At 37.4% G+C, this 19,894-nt stretch overlaps 1 long non-coding RNA gene across 2 annotated transcripts in view; it reads right to left on the minus strand.

The window, feature by feature from the left end:
* Positions 1-18,171, minus strand: part of LOC119507563 — a 112,289-nt gene extending 94,118 nt beyond the window's left edge. For both annotated transcript variants that reach the window (XR_005211316.1, XR_005211312.1), the window contains exons 1-2: positions 17,994-18,171; positions 17,206-17,270 (exon numbers count right to left, since the gene is read on the minus strand). This is a non-coding gene — a long non-coding RNA (uncharacterized LOC119507563). The remainder of the gene's footprint in view (positions 1-17,205; positions 17,271-17,993) is intronic.
* Positions 18,172-19,894: the final 1,723 nt, after the last annotated feature.

The raw sequence follows: 19,894 nt of genomic DNA on the forward strand, positions 1-19,894 counted from the left end.
TCACTGTTTGTCTTTCCCAGTGATACATTGAATACACCACTTCTCGTTTTACCTTCGCTCACACCTGAGACAAGCATGTTTGTATTGTTTCCTTGGATAAACTGTCACCTACAAGGCCTTCCCCTGGACCGGAGGGTCTGCAATGCACCCTCCGAGACCACTGCTTTCTTGTTCAAACCTAATCCTGGCCTTTATCTACCACCTCCATCTCCCCCTGAGACACCTAGATCCACTCGCTCGGGAAAGAGAAAGTCCCAGGGCAAAAACATTTGGATGGGGACACGTGACACACACACACACACACACCCTCGAAGTGTCTCCCAGGACAAGATTCCCCATTTTCCCAAGATGATGCACAAAGTTCCCGATTCCCCTGGTTCCTGCTCTTTATTCTTCCTTAAGCATGGATAATCCGCTTCTCTGATTCCTGGCCAATCATAGACAATATGAGGAATCAGAGAAAAGAAATTACTTTAGTCTCCTTCCAGAAAACTCTCCTGAGCAGATAGCTCTTGTCGTCTTCCTCTCTCAGAATTTCTGGGACCTGAGCTTCTTAGATGATATAGACTCAAATATTACGTAGAAGGGAGCTTACGTTTTGTCACCCAAAAAGAAAGAATTTGCTTAAAGAATAGGAACTCCATCTCATGCCTGAACCATGGAAGGTCTTAATAAATCCACTAATTGAAAAACACAAACCCCAGGATGTGTGAAATAATGAGGATAGGAAGTTTTAAATTACTGTATTTTATGATTAGCCAAAGAGGAATACAAATTGATCTTATACTAGCCTTATTTTCCTATTGAAGAATGCCTTTTCAATTTGTATTTCTTACATGAAGTTTTAATGATGAACCGCTGAATAAGAATCAAACAGAAATTTACGCTGCTCAGCCAGTAAATCAGCAAACAGGGAAACCCATAGGAGGCACTGAAGGTTATAAAAAGAAACATAAGCTGTGATTCCTGCCTTTATTGCTTTACCACAAAATAATTACCTGCTATTCAATGTTTCATTTATTCTTTTGCCTCATTCTAGCAACTTGACAGCTGCTCTCCCTCTTCCCCCTTAGTCCAATAATTTTTTTCACTTGTCAATAGTCAGCATCTATTCATTTCTTACTAACTGTGCAGTTATCACAACTTATATCCCGTAGTTTGTTTCACTATTGTGTAGTTCGGAGACCCAATGAAATGCTATTTTTTGAGTATAGTAGAACATTTAATTAGACATAGCATTTAAATAGCATTTAAATTATCTGGTCTTCTAGCACCAAATGCTATTTGCCTATTTCCCTATTTTTGGAAAAAAATTTAAACATTTGTCAATCATTTCATATAATAACATAGTTTAATGCTCATATCCAAAAAAATTTCTTTAAAAAAATTTTTTCTCAGCAATGCTTATTTTTTTCCTTTTAGATTATTTAAAAAAAGCTATGCATTTACTGAGCAAGTGTTTAAAATTAATATCTATTTCATGTATCTACATTTATATCTGTGGTTTCTTATGAAATAAAGCTATTCAGTGTATTAGTTAATGAGATTTTTTTCCCTGAGTGATCATATGTTTCTGATGAGGAAAGTGAACTTGCATTTTTTTGACATGTTCACTTTAATTTCAGGATCAATATGCTGAAGAAGAAAGATACTCTGATCCAAACTTACAGTAATTTTGATTTCTTTTAAATTTCAATTTCATATGGAAGATCCAGGAAAGACTGTCCTACTCTGTGTTCTGAGAGTAACAAAATTGCTTTCTCTTTTTTGTAGCATATTATTATATAATTTTCCCCATGTGTCAAATAGTCATTGTTTTCTTATAAATATTCATGTCTATAATAATCATAATGTATACTTTGGAAGTAATTCATTAAACCCTGTAAAATGCTAGTATTGAAGTCTCCTCCAGGAAGGGTGAGAGAGTTGACTTAGGTTTGAGCCATTTGTGGTGACAACCTAGTGAAATAATCAAGAAAAAATATTTCAAGTTCCTGTCCTATTGATTTCATTTACACATTGTCAGCTGGTTTCAGTGCTTCCCTGTTTATGTGAATTCTAATTTCAAACTTTTTGAGCAGACCTTCCTTGATTAGGAAAGTCAGGAATAAAACATGAACAAGTTGTCCCGTGTCACACGTAGTCAATGTACTTAAGGCTTACAACTGACTTAAGAAATTCTGGTGCCTCGAGGATATCTATTTGATCTGCTTATTCTCCACCACATAACCTTCCAGATTAAATTGCACCAGAAATAATCTGTGCTCACTCCACAGAGAGCACCTCATCAGACAGATTTATCTGTGCTCCTCCTCCTTTTCCACTCCCACATGACTTTGCATGTGATTATCTAACACCTGCAGGCCTGATATTTTCACTCAACTACTGCAATTACAAGTATTATATAACCAGTTATAGAAACAACAAACTGTTGTTGCCAATAAAATATGTTTAAAAAATAAGTGACACAAACATTGGGACTGGTGGTTTGATGTGCCGAGCCCTCAATCGTTGGACTTGCCCTTATGAAGCTCGTTACTGCAAAGGAGAGGCTAAACTTGCATATAATTGTGCTTAAGAGTCTCCCCGAGTACCCCTTTGTTGCTCACATGTGGCCCTCTCTCTTTCTAACTGAGCCACCTCGGCAGGTGAACTCACTGCCCACCCCCCTACATGGGACCCGACTCCCAGGGGTGTAAATCTCCCTGGCAATGCAGGATATGACTCCTGGGGATGAATCTGGACCCAGCATCGTGGGATTGACAACATCTTCTTGACCAAAAGGGGGATGCAAAATGAGACGACATAATTTCAGTGGCTGAGAGATTTCAAATGGAGTCGAGGGGTCACTCTGGTGGACATTCTTATGCACTATATAGATAACACCGCTTAGGTTTTAATGTATTGGTATAGCTAGAAGTAAACACCTGAAACTACCAAACTCCAACCCAGTAGTCTGGACTCCTGAAGATGATTATATAATAATGTAGCTTACAAGGGGTGACAGTGTGATTGTGAAAACCTTGTGGATCACACTCCCTTTATCTAGTGTATGGATGGATGAGTAGAAAAATGGGGATAAAAACTAAATGACAGATAGGATGGGATGGGGGGGGATGGTTTGGATGTTCTTTTTTTTACTTTTATTTTCTATTCGTATTCTGATTCTTTCTGATGTAAGGAAAATATTCAGAAATAGATTGTGATGAATGCATAAATATATGATCGCACTGTGAACAGTTGATTGTATACCATGGATGATTGTATGGTATGTGAATATGTTTCAATAAAACTGAATTTAAAAAAAAATAATAAGAAGTAACAAAATCACCCTATAGTAAATGCAATTGAAGGTTAGATATGGAAATAACCACACTGGGAGATTTTGAGGTATATCCGAAACTTTTTTTTTTTTCCCATCCAATTCTTTGCCCCAATTGATCCATCTACCACTCTAAAATACATTATGTATAACCCAAGAAATATTTATGGTCTGAGTATTCTGAGGTTCCCTGGGATTCAGTGGGTTTCACTTGAAGTAGTTTTTTCTTTTTCACACGATTTCATCTTTTGCAGAACTAGCTCTGATGTGAATAATGTTTTCCCATAATTGCAAACACATTTTCATTCTGTATAACTATTGAAAGATGTTGCTCCAGGAACCAACTAATTCAAAATTTGATAATAGGAAAACTATCTTAAAAATTAAAAACTAAACCCTGTGGTTACCTAATAGGAACCTACAAAAAGAAACAGCATAAGAATATTTTTAAGAGTTTAAACACGTTAAATATATGTTAAAAAATGGAAATTTCAGAAATTGATCCAATAGATTTGGGATAAAAATGGCAATGCAATTCAGAGTGGAAGTATGGACGATTCAGTACTCAATGTTGCAATAACTAGGTGGCATTCTAGGGGTGAAACCTCATATCTTCCTTTGAAACCTCATTTCATTCTGATGACATCAGGACAAATCCAAATAGATGAAAAACTTAAACTAAAACTAAAAACTATTCAAGCCCTAGAAGAAAAACAAAGGATACTCTCTTAATAATCGTGGTGTATAGTAATCCTTTCTAACTATGAGTCAAATCCAAACACCATAAAAGAAAATAATAATAAATTCAACTACATAAAAATAAAATTTCTGTGGCAAAAGTCTCCATAAGCAAGTCAAAAGACAAATGATAAGGTGAGAGAACAAATATTTGCAACTCATATTATTGATGAAGGACTTATTTTCCAAATAATCAGTGAGCTTCTCTGAATGGACTAAAAAAAATAAATAAATAACCTAGAGCCTAACAGAAAATCTTATGAAAAAAACAATGAAAAAAATGAGACACCACTTTTCGCCAATCATTCACAAAAACACATAAAAGTTTGATTACACCAATCTGAAAATAAACATTCTCATATAGTGCTGGTGAAAGTATAAATTAGTACAACCTTCATGGAGGGCATTTTGAGAATATCTACTAAAATGACAAATAATTATTCCTTTGACTAGCAAATCTCTCTGTGGATATACTCATAAAATGTTACGCACAAGTTGTTTGCTGCCGAGTCATGTATTGGGAACAACCCGAATGTCCATCAATTTGACATTAGTTAAAAAAATTATGGTACATTCATGCAGTAGAATATTATACACAGCTATAAAAAGGAGAAAGTGGAAGAGTCTGAGACCAAAAAAAAATTGCCAAGAAATCATGTCAAGTGAAAACAGGGCAAGCGGCACAACAGCATCTTCGGTATGCCAGCTTTTGTGTAAAAGGGGACAAGTAAGACTATATCAGGATTTGCTGGTGTATGTGAAAGAAACTTTATATGCACACACACAAAAAATAACATTGGTGTGTGGCTGTCTGTATGTGGTCAAGGGTGGGTGGGGAAGTAGGTGGATAGGGAACCAGATTGGGACATCTTTTTTAATTTCTTGATTTCTCAATAATATGCACATTAGCTATTAAAAAATTAAATTAAAATTGGTATTTTCACTTAACCTAAACCTACTAGATGAGGACAAAGGTTATCACTACATAATTGTGATGATGTATCAAATTGCTAATACGAATATGTTATACATTAAATATTTTACATAATACTATTAATACATTTGGCACAAAAAAATCAGTTTTACAAAGCACTTTTAAAAATGTAATATAATAATCTTTTCATCTCAAATTTTGAATCTCTGAAATTTCCCCAAACAGGAAAGTATGAAGATTATATTGTAAAACTCTTAACTACAGATGTTTTATTCCTTGTAAATTGATTTTTTTCCCATTATACATTGGGAATATTCTAAAATAATTATAATTATTTAATAATTACATTCACTTCATTTTTTCATTATCTTTCTCTTTAGTGACACACTTTCTAAAACTGCCTGTTATACCAGAAATTTGAAATTAACTATATTGAGTTGAAATGAAATATTGAAAGAGCAAATTGCAAAAGTTATTTTAATCATATACTTGATTTTTCTACTTGGTCAATTTCCACTTTCTTTATCCTGATGCTTCATTTTCAAGTATAATCATTCCATTTAGCTTAGAAATGTGCGAGAACATTCACTGATCCTAACCTTGTCACTGAAAAATTTTAATCAATTTGAAGCTATTTTAAGCATATGTTAAAGTTTTTATTAAGGTTTACATTCTTTATCAGTGCATGGAGTTTGACTGAGGAAGTTAATTGGCCATCTGCATTTCCTACCTTCTACAGTAAAACATAATACCCTACTTTATCATATGGTTAAATATCACTTCTTCAAGTGGTAAGATTTTGTCTTCAGTAAACGCAAGGATATTTCTCTGTCTGTCAAAAATTCTCACCAAGCTATACCATATTTATTTTAGAGAGCTATTGGCCCTTTACCTTTAAATGAAGAACTCTGTCATTTTTTTTTTCTAATTTGACATGTTTACCATTTTATTCCAGTTTGTCGTAAACACAACTTAAATTTCAAGAACTCCCTTAAAAAAACCTCGATCATCCACCCTACTTCAGTTATATGTCTGCACCCTAACCTGTAGGTACCTTTTGAAACACTTCACATAATTATTAAATAATGGATTATATAAGTTGTTTTTTCATGTTTGTTTCATTGAACACAAACATAAGAACCAAGGGTGTCCTATTCACCACAGTATGTTCCCCAGTCCCAAGAAAGTGTAATAACGTGCCTTGTACATAGTAGATTCTCAATATATTTGTTGAATAAATGCACAAATGAATTGCCTTTGCTTCTCCTCAACATCTTTTCCATCTGTTGTAGCTGCAAGCTCCTAGAGGTCAAAGACTTTCAAAGAACTTAGTTAGGGATAGCTAACACAACGTGGAACCAAATTTTATGCCTAATTCATTTATTGTTATTGAAGCAATCATGCATCAGTGGCAACACTGATATTAACATTCCCAGTAATGCAACATCTCTCAAGTAATAGAGCTTGGAGGGTTTGATTAAAAATTAAAAGAACTGAAATATATATTTTGCATCAATAATCCTGACAACTAGTGCTTCTCCACTCTACTAAGAATATCAACTACAGCAGGGAAATGCTGCCCATCTCCAAGGTGAGTTCTATATGGAATACAGCTTTCCTCCACCAGGTAGTAGTTTCAGAGAGATCTGGAAAATAGAGCTAGCACTGGATACTAAAAATATTTACACCATGAACAAATGCAAAGTATATCTTCCATTCAAAGCTGCTTGATTTTACTTGGGTTATCATAATGACAATTTGCTTAACCTGATAAGATAGCAGATTTTTAAAAACGTAATCTTGTATTTATTTTATGGTTTGCACAAGATGTACCTTTAGTACATCCAGATTTTCATAACCCGTCAAACAGTTTTTCAGTATGTGTTATGGCAGGATATTCTAGAACTGCCAAGAAAAGTAAATTCACAGAGCTGCCTGAAACTCACTAACTAACACAAATTAGCATAAGCAGCCCCATTTTAGAAGGAATGGCTTTTACAAGTTACACAGAAAAATAATGTGGTTTTGCATTTAAATCATTAAAAACTGTCCATGTAGTTTATGGTTTCATCATGAATATTAAGCACGGCCCAGACAATTTAAAGTAGCTAGTCTATCTGCAGTAAAATGCCTTTTAATGAAACCAAACTGGTTATGATCTTAAGACTAACTAAGAAAACTAGCTAACAAGTACCTATTTTTATGGGTTTTTTTCTATTTTTTTTTTAAATGCATATCAAAGAGAACCTCTCAACACTTGTCAGATCTCCTGTGAACATACCATATAAATGGACTGGCACCGACTGCCATGAAAAACTAAAGGCCAAATCACTCTCTTCCACTCATGCTGTGAGGTTCAGAGAGAAATCTGTCCTAGACCCACACCATAAGATAGCACACAATGAGCCCTTTAGAAAGAACTAAGGAATAGATGACATTCTTTGGATTTCTCGGCACAATAGCCAAGATCTTATTTTGTTAGCCACCATCGCTGGCTATTCAAAATGCCTCTGGCTGGTTGGTTAGAGCACAAAACAAAGGTGAGTCTTTTCAAACATCCAATTTGCTTAAGCTCTATTAATTCCTGCCAAAATTCCAAAAGGCATAAAAACTATGGCTGCAGGCTTATTTTTAATACGTGCACCTGATTGCAACCAGTTGCCAGTGCAATGCTCAATGGGTATAAGTACCCAGAATAAATTAATAATTGAAAAGGATCAGAGTCCGTTTTGCACACTATCCTAGAACTAATACACCTTAACAGTATATATTATCTTTTTATAGAACCGAATACAATGTTGGCCAGTTACTAAATTTTTTAAACACAGTAGCTTAGAAGGCAGAGTCAACCATTCGCCTGTTTTTGGGCACCTAGGGCTGGAGAGAAGTTTGAAAGGGCTGTTATGACCAGCCGACCTTATATGGAGCAGATAGTGTGGGGGTAGGAATACAGGAAGGGTTGAGGTGAAGATGTAAAATAAGTAGGTTTAAAGAGAAAATGGGAGGCGTCTGTCACTGCCATTGACTACCACCAATCAGCTCTAATATTTCAGTTGGACTCTAGATTTTATTAATCTATTTTTTTCTTGTTTTTAAAATTTTTATTGCTTTTTATTTTTGGACCTGAAATTTTAATTGAGCCGGTCTCTTTTCCTCAAACTCAAAATGTCAAATAAACCCATCCTTTGCCTTTACAAATAAACCCATCCTTTGCCTTTACACACACATCCTCCCAAACATGCTTTCCCACCTGCATTCCTTATCTCATTGAAAAACACCTAATTTTCACACCAGCAATTTGAAAGGAGTCCCACTTCCATCCACTTTTCAATCACCAAATCCTGTTGAATTTACTTTTTAAATAACTTCAAAATCCTCCCAGTTTTCTCTATCCAACAATGGCCCCCTAATTCAGGCCACTCTATTCTTCTCTGGATTTTTACAACCTCCTATCCAGTTTTTCCCCATCCAATCCCTTTGTTTTTGTTTTCATTTGCTAAAATATTTTGGGGGGTAAAATATGTATAATACAAAATTTCCCATTTTAACCGCTTTCATGTGTATAATTCAGTGGTTTTAATTACATTCACAATGCTGAATTATCATCACTACCATCCATTACCAAAATTTTTTCATCGCCCCAAACAGAAAATCTGTACCCATCAATAACTACCCATCTCCCCCACCCCAACCCCTGGTAACCTGTTTTCTACTTTCTGTCTCTAAGAATTTGCTTATTTTAAGTATTTCATATAAGTAAACTCGTACAATAGCTGCCCTTTTCTGTCTGGTTAATTTCATTCAACATGGTATATTCAAGGCTCATCCATGTTGCAGCCTGTATCAGAACTCCATTACTCTTTATGGCTGGATAATATTCCCTTGTGTGTATACACCACATTTTGTTTATCTATTCACCTATGGATGGACACTTGGGTTGTTTCTGCCTTTTGGCTATTGTGAACAGTGCTGCTGTGAGCACTGGTGTTCAAACATCTGTGTGAGTCCCTGCTTTCAATTCTTTTGGATACATACCTAGATAAGGAGTTGTCAAGTCATATAGTAATTCTGTTTTAACTTTCTGAGGACCTGCCAACCTGTGTTCCACAGTGACTGCACCACTTTACATTGTCACCAGTCATGAACGACGGTTCCTGTTTCTTGACATCTTTGCCAAGAGTTTGTTATTTCCAATCCATTGTTTATACCAAAATTCATTTTCTTCACACTGATTATATCATTCCCAAACTTTCTACCTGACTTTCTGAGCCATCATATTTTTTCTCATTTTGACCTTAGTTTACCTCCCTACTTTCATCTTGAGCCTCTCCTGCCCACCAATACCCAAATACTGTACTTTGTGCTTGCCTGAGAGTAACATGCTGGAATGCTGGCTCTAAGCTTGTGACCCTTGCATTTTTCCTTTTCTCTCTACCTGGAATCCTTTCCTTCATTTTCCCGATTAGCTTCACCAACTGCATCATCTTCTATCTTCTTTTTTTTTTTTTTTTTTTTTTTGCCTCAATGTGGCAATCCCTTCCTTCAGGAAGCCTTTGCTCACCCCGAGGCCCAAGAGCTTCCGAGATGCTCTAACCACTCCTTTATCACAGCCCTTAGGAGGCTGAGTGGCTGTTTCCTCTCTTAGAATGTGAGCGCCTGTGAGTAGGACCCATTGTTCACCACTGACAGGGCCCAGCACACAGAAGGCCTTGGTAAGTGATGTTTAAGTGAATGAACATTGAGGGTATAACATCCAGGGTAGAATCCAACTAGTATATTTTATCCCAACCCTTGCCTAGCCAAATGAGTTTTCTAGCTGTTTCAACTTATTACAGAATTGGGGTGTCCTAAACACACCAGATCCTAACAATCATCTGAGTCACTTTAGATTAACAGCGCCCTTTCTCTGAAAGAGACACACAAGATGCTGACTGGTAAAAGGGTTTGAATTTGAAGGAGAGAACTGACAATCAGGAACAGGAATGAACCTACTTTTCACCTTTTGAATTGCCTGGAGGTGGGGAATATATATATTATGCATATTTATACATACATATGCATATTTCAAAAGTAAATATATTTACTTTATATTTTTTATATATTAATATATTGCTGCAAGTACTCCCAAAAAGCCAGTAACAGTGATCGTCTCCAGGAAGTTGACCTTCAAATGACTGCAGCCCTGGCCGACATGGTAACTGCAACCTCTTATGAAAGCTCTGAGCCAGAACCATTTAGCTAAACCACTCCTGACTCCTGACCCACAGAAACTGTGTGCGAAATAACAACAAATGTTTATTGTTATTTTCAACTGCTAAGTTTTAAGGGAACCTGTTTGACAGCCATAGATAACTTAAACAATCATATTTTCCCATAAGTTTAGTTCTTACAAGTAGCTTGATTTCATTTTGATTTCCCAACTGGCAAATATTTTATGATTCTTTCTCCTAAGCCTCCAGTTAAGGTATGGTAATACAATATTTGCTTTCGCAGATTGGGTGTTGTTCAGAGAGCTGTCACAGCGCATTCTGACTTGGGCGGTGTTGCTTCTCAAATAATGTTGGTCGACAGTGTCAGGACTTGTCACTCCTACTTCCTTTGGTTCTCTGAGATTTGGCTTGAGCGGGTAGGGAAAAACCAAGTGGATCTTTCTTATGGTGATGAAGTATTGTGTATCTAGACCCAAGTTTGGCATTCTCCATAGCCACTATAACCTCTCTCTTACCCTTCCCTGGAAACAGAAGGCAGGGCAACTATAAATGTACATTAGCTTGTGATGAGCCATTGGTTCATTACCCTGTGCCAAACTCTAGATCCTGACCTGAAAATACTGGTCTCTATTTTGACAACGAGATGTGTGCCTGATTTTCATCTAGCAAATATCTATGCAATATCAGTAGTAACAGAAAGAATATTCCACACACAATTTCTCTCCTGGTCTTAGAATTACCTCAGAAGGAAACCACCACACTATTTGCCCTTGATGTCATCTGGAAAATTAGAATCACATGAATCATATTAGACTACACTAATGCATTATCAGCAAAAGTCTTAAAACAAATCTAATGATTTCTCCATGCAATGTACCCCCCCCCCTTTTTTTTTTTTTTTTTTTTTGCCAGTTTCTGATCATTGTGGTCATTTGGCTTTGATGTGACTGGACACCTAATTTTTTAAAAAACCCAAAATCCTAAACCCACTGGTGATATTCAACTTGCAGATAAAAGAAAAGGCCCATTTGTGAAACATCAAACAGAATTAGGAGAATGTGGGATGTGTTGCTTGGTGTTGCCTAGCAATATGGTTAGGGCACTGGAATCACAGAGAGGATGAAACACACCCACAAGGAAATCATATTGTTCATAAACACACACACATACTTCCACACACTGCAATCTCTAGGAAGAATGTTATAAACTATGAGAACAGAATTATATTCAAAACTAGAAAAGCCTTCAGAGTTCTGTTGTAGAATAAACACTCTAGGTATGTGGTTGTTTATACTTCAGAGTCAATATGAGTATTTCTGTCATCTGAAGGAAAAAAATATTATACGCCTATGAATAGGGTTTACAACATCCCTTGCAGACATGAACCCTGTCTATATAAGCACAATCTACATTTTTTGAATGATTATATTGATACATAAAATTATAGGAAGAAGCATTTACTATAGAGAAAAAAGTTTAACTCCTCGCTTACCTTTTTTATTTTTCAAAATCTTGAGCTTTGCCATTAATTTTCAAAAGAGCCAAGAGTGGCAGTAAAAAGCATCCGTACCAAGGACAGACACTTGGTTTCAAATCCTGACTCTGTCTTTTGCTCTGTGAGAAAGTTATTTGACATCCCTAAACCTGAGTTTCCTCGTCTGAAAAATGGGAATAATAGCAATATTTAACTTACAGTGTTGTTAACATGGAGGGAATCCATATAAAGAATAGAATACAGGGTTTGGTACTCAAAATACATTAGCCCCTATCCCCCTCATTATTATTATTAAACAAAAGACCTCTTGTCTGCCTTTCAGTAAATATAGAAGCCACCAGTTAACCCAAGCCAAGTTGATGAGCAGTGTTTTTGCATGTAACAGGGCTTTTTGAGTGAATAATACGTCGAATGGTGTCCTCCAAAAATTCATGTCCACCTGAAACCTCAGAAATGTGAACTTATTTGGCAATAAGGTCTTTGCAGAAATACTTATGATGAAGTCATAATGGATTAGGGTGGGCCCTAAATCCAACCACTGTATCCTTACAAGAAGAGGACAGGACACACAGAGAGATGCCTTGTGAGGCAGAGATTGGAGTGATGCATTTACAAGTCAAGGGACACCAAGAATTGCCAGAAGCCTCCAGATGCTAGGAAAGAGGACTGAATCCGGTTTCTCCTTCAGAGCTTCCAGAAGGAACTAACCCTGCCGACATCTTGATTTCAGATTTCCGGCCTCCTCAACTATGAGAGAATACATTTTTGTTGTTCCCAGCCACCCAGTTTGTGGTCATGTGTTAGGGCAGCCCTGGGATGCTAATACAGAGACTTAGGCAGAGGAGATTCTGGAGAGGGGACAAGCCACCCCTGCACTTTTCTCCCTTAGCCCAGTCAGTTCTTCCAAAGTCTGAGAACTAGATCAAGACTCCTATTGGGACCGCCTCACCCTAAGCCTACACAACCCAGCCCCAGGTTCACCTCCCAGAACAACTTCTTCCTACCGCCCGCTTCCTTAAAAGGTCTTCCACCTTTCCAGCTGACCTTGGAAATATTCTTGGTCCTTCTGCAGAGAGCTGTGATTTCCTCCATAGATATTGCTTTCCCGGGCTTTAGAGGGGAAACGGTAGGCGCTGGAGGAGGGGCAAGGTATCAGCCACTTATTCTGCTTCAGCTGGGAGCTCCACTTCCCAAAAGCGGTTGGTGTCTTAAGATCTAGGTGAGAAAGACTCAGAATAGCTGAGCTATCAGCCTTCCCCAGGGAGAGGTAAGCAATTAGTAGAGCACTCTGAGAAGCACTGAGTAAAAACAACATGTGCACCCTACTAGGTGGAAGATGAACAGTGAGTGATTTCTGAGACTGAGAAAATTATACATATTCTATTTTAAGATTAAAATAGAATATGCAAGTCAAGAAACAATTCAAAAGACAGATATTTAATTTATTCCTGATACCCTTGTAGTTTTGTGAATTTGGGAAAGGTCTCCCCCCCCCTTCCAATTAATTATTTTGGACAGATTTAAATTACAAATGCTATGGCTACTTATAACAGTTTAGAAGATGATTTAATTTATTGGTTTAATAGTTGTCTTTTTTTGCTTCCAATAATTCTTGAAAAAAAATGGTAAGTTGGAAAAATATGAAGGAAGAAAAGACTCCATTTATAATAGCAACAAAACGATTAAATATCTTGGAACAGATTTAACAAGAATGGAGCAAGACCTATATGAAGAAGACTTTTAAATGGTACTCAGGATCACAAAAGTAGACTTGAACAAATGGAAGGATATGCATGTTTTTAGATTTAAAATACTCAACTACATACAGATGTCAATTCTCGCTATATTGGTCTATAAATGTAAAAAATCTCAATAGAAAAAAGTTTCTTTGACTGTATAAGCTGATTATAACACTAATATGGAAAAACAAACAAGCAAGAATATACAGGAAAGTCCCGAAAAGGAGTAACAAGGGGATACTAGCTGCATCAGATATTAAAGTATGTTATAAAGCTATAATAATTAAAAGACCATGGTAGATGAATAGACAGGCACCTCAATGGAACAAATGCAAATTTCAAAAATGGACTTAATACAAAGAGAAAATTTGGTATATGATAAAATGGCATCCCTAACAGGTGGAGAGAGATGGGCTATTCAATAAATGGTTTAGAACAACTGGGTAGCCCTCTGAGGTGGGGGAAGGGGGGTGAGGACCAAAATTGGATCCAAATCTCACAATCAAGAGAATGCCAGAATAAACCACTGGATAACTTTTTCAATGTATTTTTGGAGTGGGGTAGGCCTTTAAAGTATAGAATAAAAGCCTAGAATCCATAAAAGGAAAGATCATTTAATACCTAAAATCAAACATTTCTGCAGGGCAAAAACCAAAACAAAACAAAACAAAAAACAACCAACCAACCAAAGAAACAAAATAACACCACACCATTGACTGAACTGAAAGACAAGCAACAAACAGGAAAAAATATTTGCAATTCATATAACAAATAAGGGATTCCTATAAATTAATAAGAAAAAGATCAAAACTGCAATGTAAAAAGGACAGTTTACAGAAAAATACAAATGGAAAAAAGAACTCCAGTCACTCAAAATAAGATACCATTTTCACCTATCAGATTGGCAACAATCAAGTAAGATTTATTGTTAGAGAGAGTGTTCTAAGGGGCATTCTGCTGAAAGTATAAATTGGTACAACTCAGTGATGGGCAATTTTGCAATGTTTGTCAAAATTAAAAATGGACATGCATTGTGATACAACAATTCTACTTATAGGGATTTATCTTGCATATGTGCTCGACCATGTGTGAAATAATTTGTGAGCAAGGTTATTTAATAAAGAATTTTCTGTCGTAGCAAAAGATTTGAAGCCATCTAAATGGCTATCAGTATAAGATTTGTTAAATAACACTATATATATATACAATGGAATAATATGCAGCTGTTAAGAAGAACAAGGAAAATCTTTATGTACTGATGTGAAATGATTTCCATGATCTATTATTGCTAAGCAAAACATAAACAAAAAATTGAGTCAATTCTATCCAGAAAACAGACAACTGAGAAGGAGATTTTTCACTGCATACCTTTTGTACCTTGAAATTTAAACCCTGTTAAAGTATTATCTATTCCAAAAATAAATAAATACAATTTAAAAATAAAAGCCCCTGTCAGCTTAATCATTTTAATGTAAACAGTTCAGTATTTTATCTGGTATTTTGACAATCCTGCTGCAGTGAATACCTCAAGATCTTTTAGGACCTTGATGTTAACTTCTTGTTTTTATGGGTTTATCTTTTAAATATAAATCCTCCAAGCAAGAAAAACGCTAAATAAAACACAATCTCTTCTGAATATTTAGGTTTTTAAAGTAATAGTACCTGATCTAATTTTTCAGGGTGGAGCTTGTGGTAGGCAGAATTCTGAGATGTCCCCCCAAGATTTCTGCACCTGGGGTGTACACCCTGTATAATCCCCTCCCGTTGGGTAAGGGCGTGTGATATGATAGATGTGGATATGATAGAATCTCACTCCCTTTATCAGATTACTACAGCAAATTGGAAAGAGATTCTCCTGCTGGCCTTGAAGAAGTAAAATGTCATGTTGCACAGGGGCCCGTATGAGCGCCGCATGGCGGGGAACTGCAAGTGGCTTCTATGATCCAAAATCCCTGGCTGACAGCTGGCAAGAATGCAGGGATCCCAGTCCTACAGCTGCAAGGAGCTGAATTCTGTCAACAACCACGTGTGTTTGTAAGAGGACTCCAGGTTCCAGAAGGAAACAGCCTGGTCAACACCTAATTGCAGCCTGATAAGACCCTGAGCACTTAGACAATAAATGTATGCTGTTTTAAGCCACTAGATGTGTGAACATTTGTTATACAGCTATAGGAAACTAATAGTGATCGTAAAGTAGCAAACACCAAGTTGCGTTCCCCAAAGCAACCCCTCATACACACCCACCACACCTTCTTCCCCAGACTCAGGAAGTGAATCAAGTCTTGTTAAGAGGCATCTAGAAAAGTTTCCTGTGCTGATAAAAAGAAGACACAAGAAAGAGAGATTTCTGGCTTCTGCACACTGTTATGTGAAGATAGGATGCATGGTGGCTGTAGCCATCTCGTGACTGGGAGGAGACAGGGCTGAGGACAAAGCCTGCATGAAGCTGAGCAAGCCGAGTTGACGAAAAGAAACTAGGCCCTTGATTAAGTTCTTGAGCTGCTGAATTAACCAACCCCCAAACTAAACCTCCTCTGGAACATCTGGTAACTTGTAAGATAATAATGATGTAAGCCAAGATAACAAATGCACTTACTGTTTAAATAAAGGGCCAGCAAACTACAAATCCAGCTTGCTACCAGTTTTCGTACATAAAGTTTTATTGGAAGACAGCCATGCTCTTTTTTCTATGGCTGCTTTCATGCTACAAGGGCAGAGATGAGTAGTCGTGAAAGCTAGATTCAAGAAACTACTTGACTCATGAAATCTTTACTATTTGTACCTTTCAGGAAAAGTTTCCCAATCCCTAGTTTAAGCCATTTTGATTTGGGTCTCTAGTTATTTGTAGCTAAATGCAATCGTCCATGTTTTGTTTTGTTTTTTAAATCTCTTTCACTCAATGAAAAGTGAAAAAACAAACAAACAAAAACTAACTGATGCCTACATATTTTAAAATGCATGTGTATAACCATCATTCAGGTCAAGAAGCAGAGTATTACCAGAACCCCAGGAGGCCTTGTGTGTCCTTCTGTCACTACATTCTCCTCCCCAAGGATAACAACTGTTTATTCTTCTCTCAGACTAGATCTCCACAGATTAGCATTGTCCATTTATGAATTTCAAATAAATGGAACTGTAAGTGTGTGTGCCATCGTGCCTGCCTTTTGCTCAGCCTTCTGCTTGTGAACTTCATTTATATTTAATCTAGCAGAATTTCATTCACTCTCATTGCTGTATAATACTCCATTGAGTGACTACATTGCTATTATCCATTCTACAGTTTGATGGACATCTGACTTATTTCTAGTGTTTGACTATTACAAATCGTGCTCCTGTGTACAAGTTAATTTTTTAAATACACACAAACATAAGCCTTCCTGTTGGAGTGGAATTAGTGCTTGTTCATACATGAGTTTTACTATGGATCTGCAAGTGGCTCCGTGTCAGAAGGTGCATGAGCTAACTGAACGGGAATCTGGTCTTGTTCCCATTGTACTTTAATGGCGAGATTAATTTAGCAGAGTACCAGGCTCAAAAGACCATGCACAACCAGATGAATAACTATTAACCGAAAAATTAAAACAATTGAAAACAAGCGTTCTGAGGCTGAGACCATTCCTTTAAGGAACTTTCAAGCTGCCTGCTTAGAAACTAATTTTTTAAGCAGCTGAATCCAAACCAATGTTTCTTTTGGAACGTTGGGGTAGCTCAGATGGACTTGGCAGTCTGCTGAGTCAGAGGCGCATTTTCTGGGACATGCTCCTTACCTTGAGGAAAAAGTGATGAAAAGTTCTAGATGGATGGGGTGGCAGGAAGCCTCAGTGACTTAGAGCTAAAAAAAAATACATGAGAGAGGCAGAATTGCTGCAGTCAAGTTCCAACGGCTTTCCTACTGAGCAATCCTGTTGCAGAGAAAAGCCACAGAAAAGTCGAGGTTTCATTAAGTTCCATTTCCCCACTCTAGCAGGCTACCTCTGACTTATTTCTGCCTTGTTGATCCTTTCTTCCTCCACTAAGGGCCTTCAACATTCTCCAAGGACCCAAAGGCAGGGCCTGTCCATTTTACCAAGCGGTTCACAAGGATTGCATGGACAGCATGTCCCCCTATATGTGTTGGGAAATTTAAATGAACCAAGAGAAAGTCTGTGAAGGGCAGTCAGGGGGCTGCCTATAAGGCATGCACATGTGATTGAAGTTCTTTTTCCACTGATCAGTTATCAAACCAGTAGAGAAGTTTCAATCTGATAATTATCAAGATAAGTCATCAGTAGCCACAGAGTTCTAGGGTCAAACCCAGGGCTTTCTGGTTTTTGAGCTGCTGTCCTCCCAGCAAGACAACAAAGTGAACTACTTTGGGGCTTGTTTCGCCTCTCTGACCAACTATAAGGTAAAGGTTTATTTAAGAAAGAAAGGAAGGGAGGGGCAGAAAGAGAGAGAGACAGAGGGAGAGGGAGAGAGAGAAGTGAGAAGAGGGGGGAGGGGGAGAGGTAAGTAATCTCTGCAGGATTCTAGGAAATTTCCCCACTGGAGCTCTCCAGAGCAGAGCAGGGTGTACCTGGCATCCTCAGTGGTCTCCAAGGGCAATATGAGTGTATCTCAGCGTTGGGTCTTCAACTTTTCTTTGAGACATAAGGATCTCCCACACCCTCAGAGTGGCAATGGCAGACACCATATGAAAAACTGCTATGAGGCAGCCATTCTTTCTCCAGACCTTGCAGCAAGCCCTCTCCCAGACAGCTTATAAAAATCTGCAAAGAAAAGAAATGGAGAAAGGGATTGCACTTTCATAACCAAGTAATACATAGGAGAATCGGGCAGAAAATTCAAAGCTTTGGAAACATGGATGAGCAGCTGTATTTGGTCACCTTTTCCAGGGCAGTGGAATCTGATTTTAAATTCTCTCCCATCATTAAGGCAAAAAAATAAAATAAAATGAAATAAAAAGTGCCCTAATTTTAATTTAGAAAATACTGTCCAGAATTCTACTGGTAGATTCCAGGTTCCTTTAGCATTCTGTAGGCTGTGCCTCACCCGTCAGCAATCATTTCTGTTTTACAAAACTCTTGGCTCTTAGAAACCATACACAGAGCCCTGTTTTAATTTGGATAATCTCATTTTTTTTTTAACTACTGAAAGAGATCTTTTCCCCTCCCCGCTTTTCCAGGAGCGCTTATCTTCAAAGCTGTTTTTCAGGCATTTATGACCCGTCTCTGTCACCCTCCTATGAGGTGGATAAGGTCTGTTATCCCCATTTTATTGCTGAGGAAACTGAGATGAGAAGCTGAGTGCTTTACCGAAGGTCAAGCTCTGAGTCAGGGGCAAATTCAGAGGCAGAACTCGGTGTTCCTGGCAGCCTCGCCTCTGTATCAACTGCCTTAAAATAGGACTTTCAAGAATTCTGATGAATAGATTGAAAATCTGCAGCGCTTTATTTGTTAATGGTGACTTGGTAACTGCATATATTAATGTGATTCATTGACTTCCAGCCAAAAGCCATTCATTTACTCAATGTTCAGCTTAAAAGGGACTATTTTCCTTGTTTTTCACTGAGAATAATAAAATGCTTCCCTGTAACCAAGTGAGAGTATGGTTCGACCAGACGCCAAAGTATAAGCGTAAATTTTTGTCCTTTTGGCCTCAGAGAATGAATCACTCCCTTCTGTACAAAGTCCTTCTCATGGCATCTATGGTGCAAGCCTAAACTCATTTTCTCATCTTGTAGACAACCCTCCAGTGAAACTCCAGGTGCTTATGAGTGTGAACTGTTTCCATGACACACCTCTGCATCCCTGTCTCCCCTCCCTGTGCCTGGAAACTCTCCCTCTGATTCTCTCTCCACCCCAACCACCTTTATCCTTCAAAATCTTTTTATCTTCAAGGTTCATCTTAAGAATCATCTTTGCATTTGCCCCCCAAGCGTGGTCTCCCTTCCTTGGAAGCCCTTATCTTACACCATCTTCTTTCACAGCCTTATGCCCCTTGTAAGGAGCTTATGAACTACTTAAGGGAAGGAACTGCTTTACTCATCTTTGCATGGTCTGCAGAAAGCAAGCACAGTTCCCCTCAAATAGTAGAGACACTGCTCACTTCAAAGATGAGCAAACTATTTCTGCATAGGACCAGTTTGTCAATATTTAGGCTTTGCCCACCAGATTCTGTAACATATTCTTCTTTGTCTCTGTTGCATCTTCTTTTTTACAACCCTTTAAAAATAGAAAAATCATTCTTAGCTCCTAGGTCAGTTGGGGGTTAGATTTGGTCTGACCCCTGGCTGAATTAGGCTGGAAATTATTCATTTTGTATTTATGGAAATTTTAGCATAATTGATGACTTTTGTTCTGGCCCCAAAAAACGTTATTTTTAATGCAAAATACTTTCTTCCATTTTTTTACTATTGTGAAAAATCAGTTGCAACGCTGAGCCCAAATATATGTTTATGCTTTTAACTTTTTTTGT

This window comes from Choloepus didactylus, chromosome 1 (assembly GCF_015220235.1).
Source record: "Choloepus didactylus isolate mChoDid1 chromosome 1, mChoDid1.pri, whole genome shotgun sequence".
Classification (NCBI taxonomy): Eukaryota; Metazoa; Chordata; class Mammalia; order Pilosa; family Megalonychidae; genus Choloepus; species Choloepus didactylus.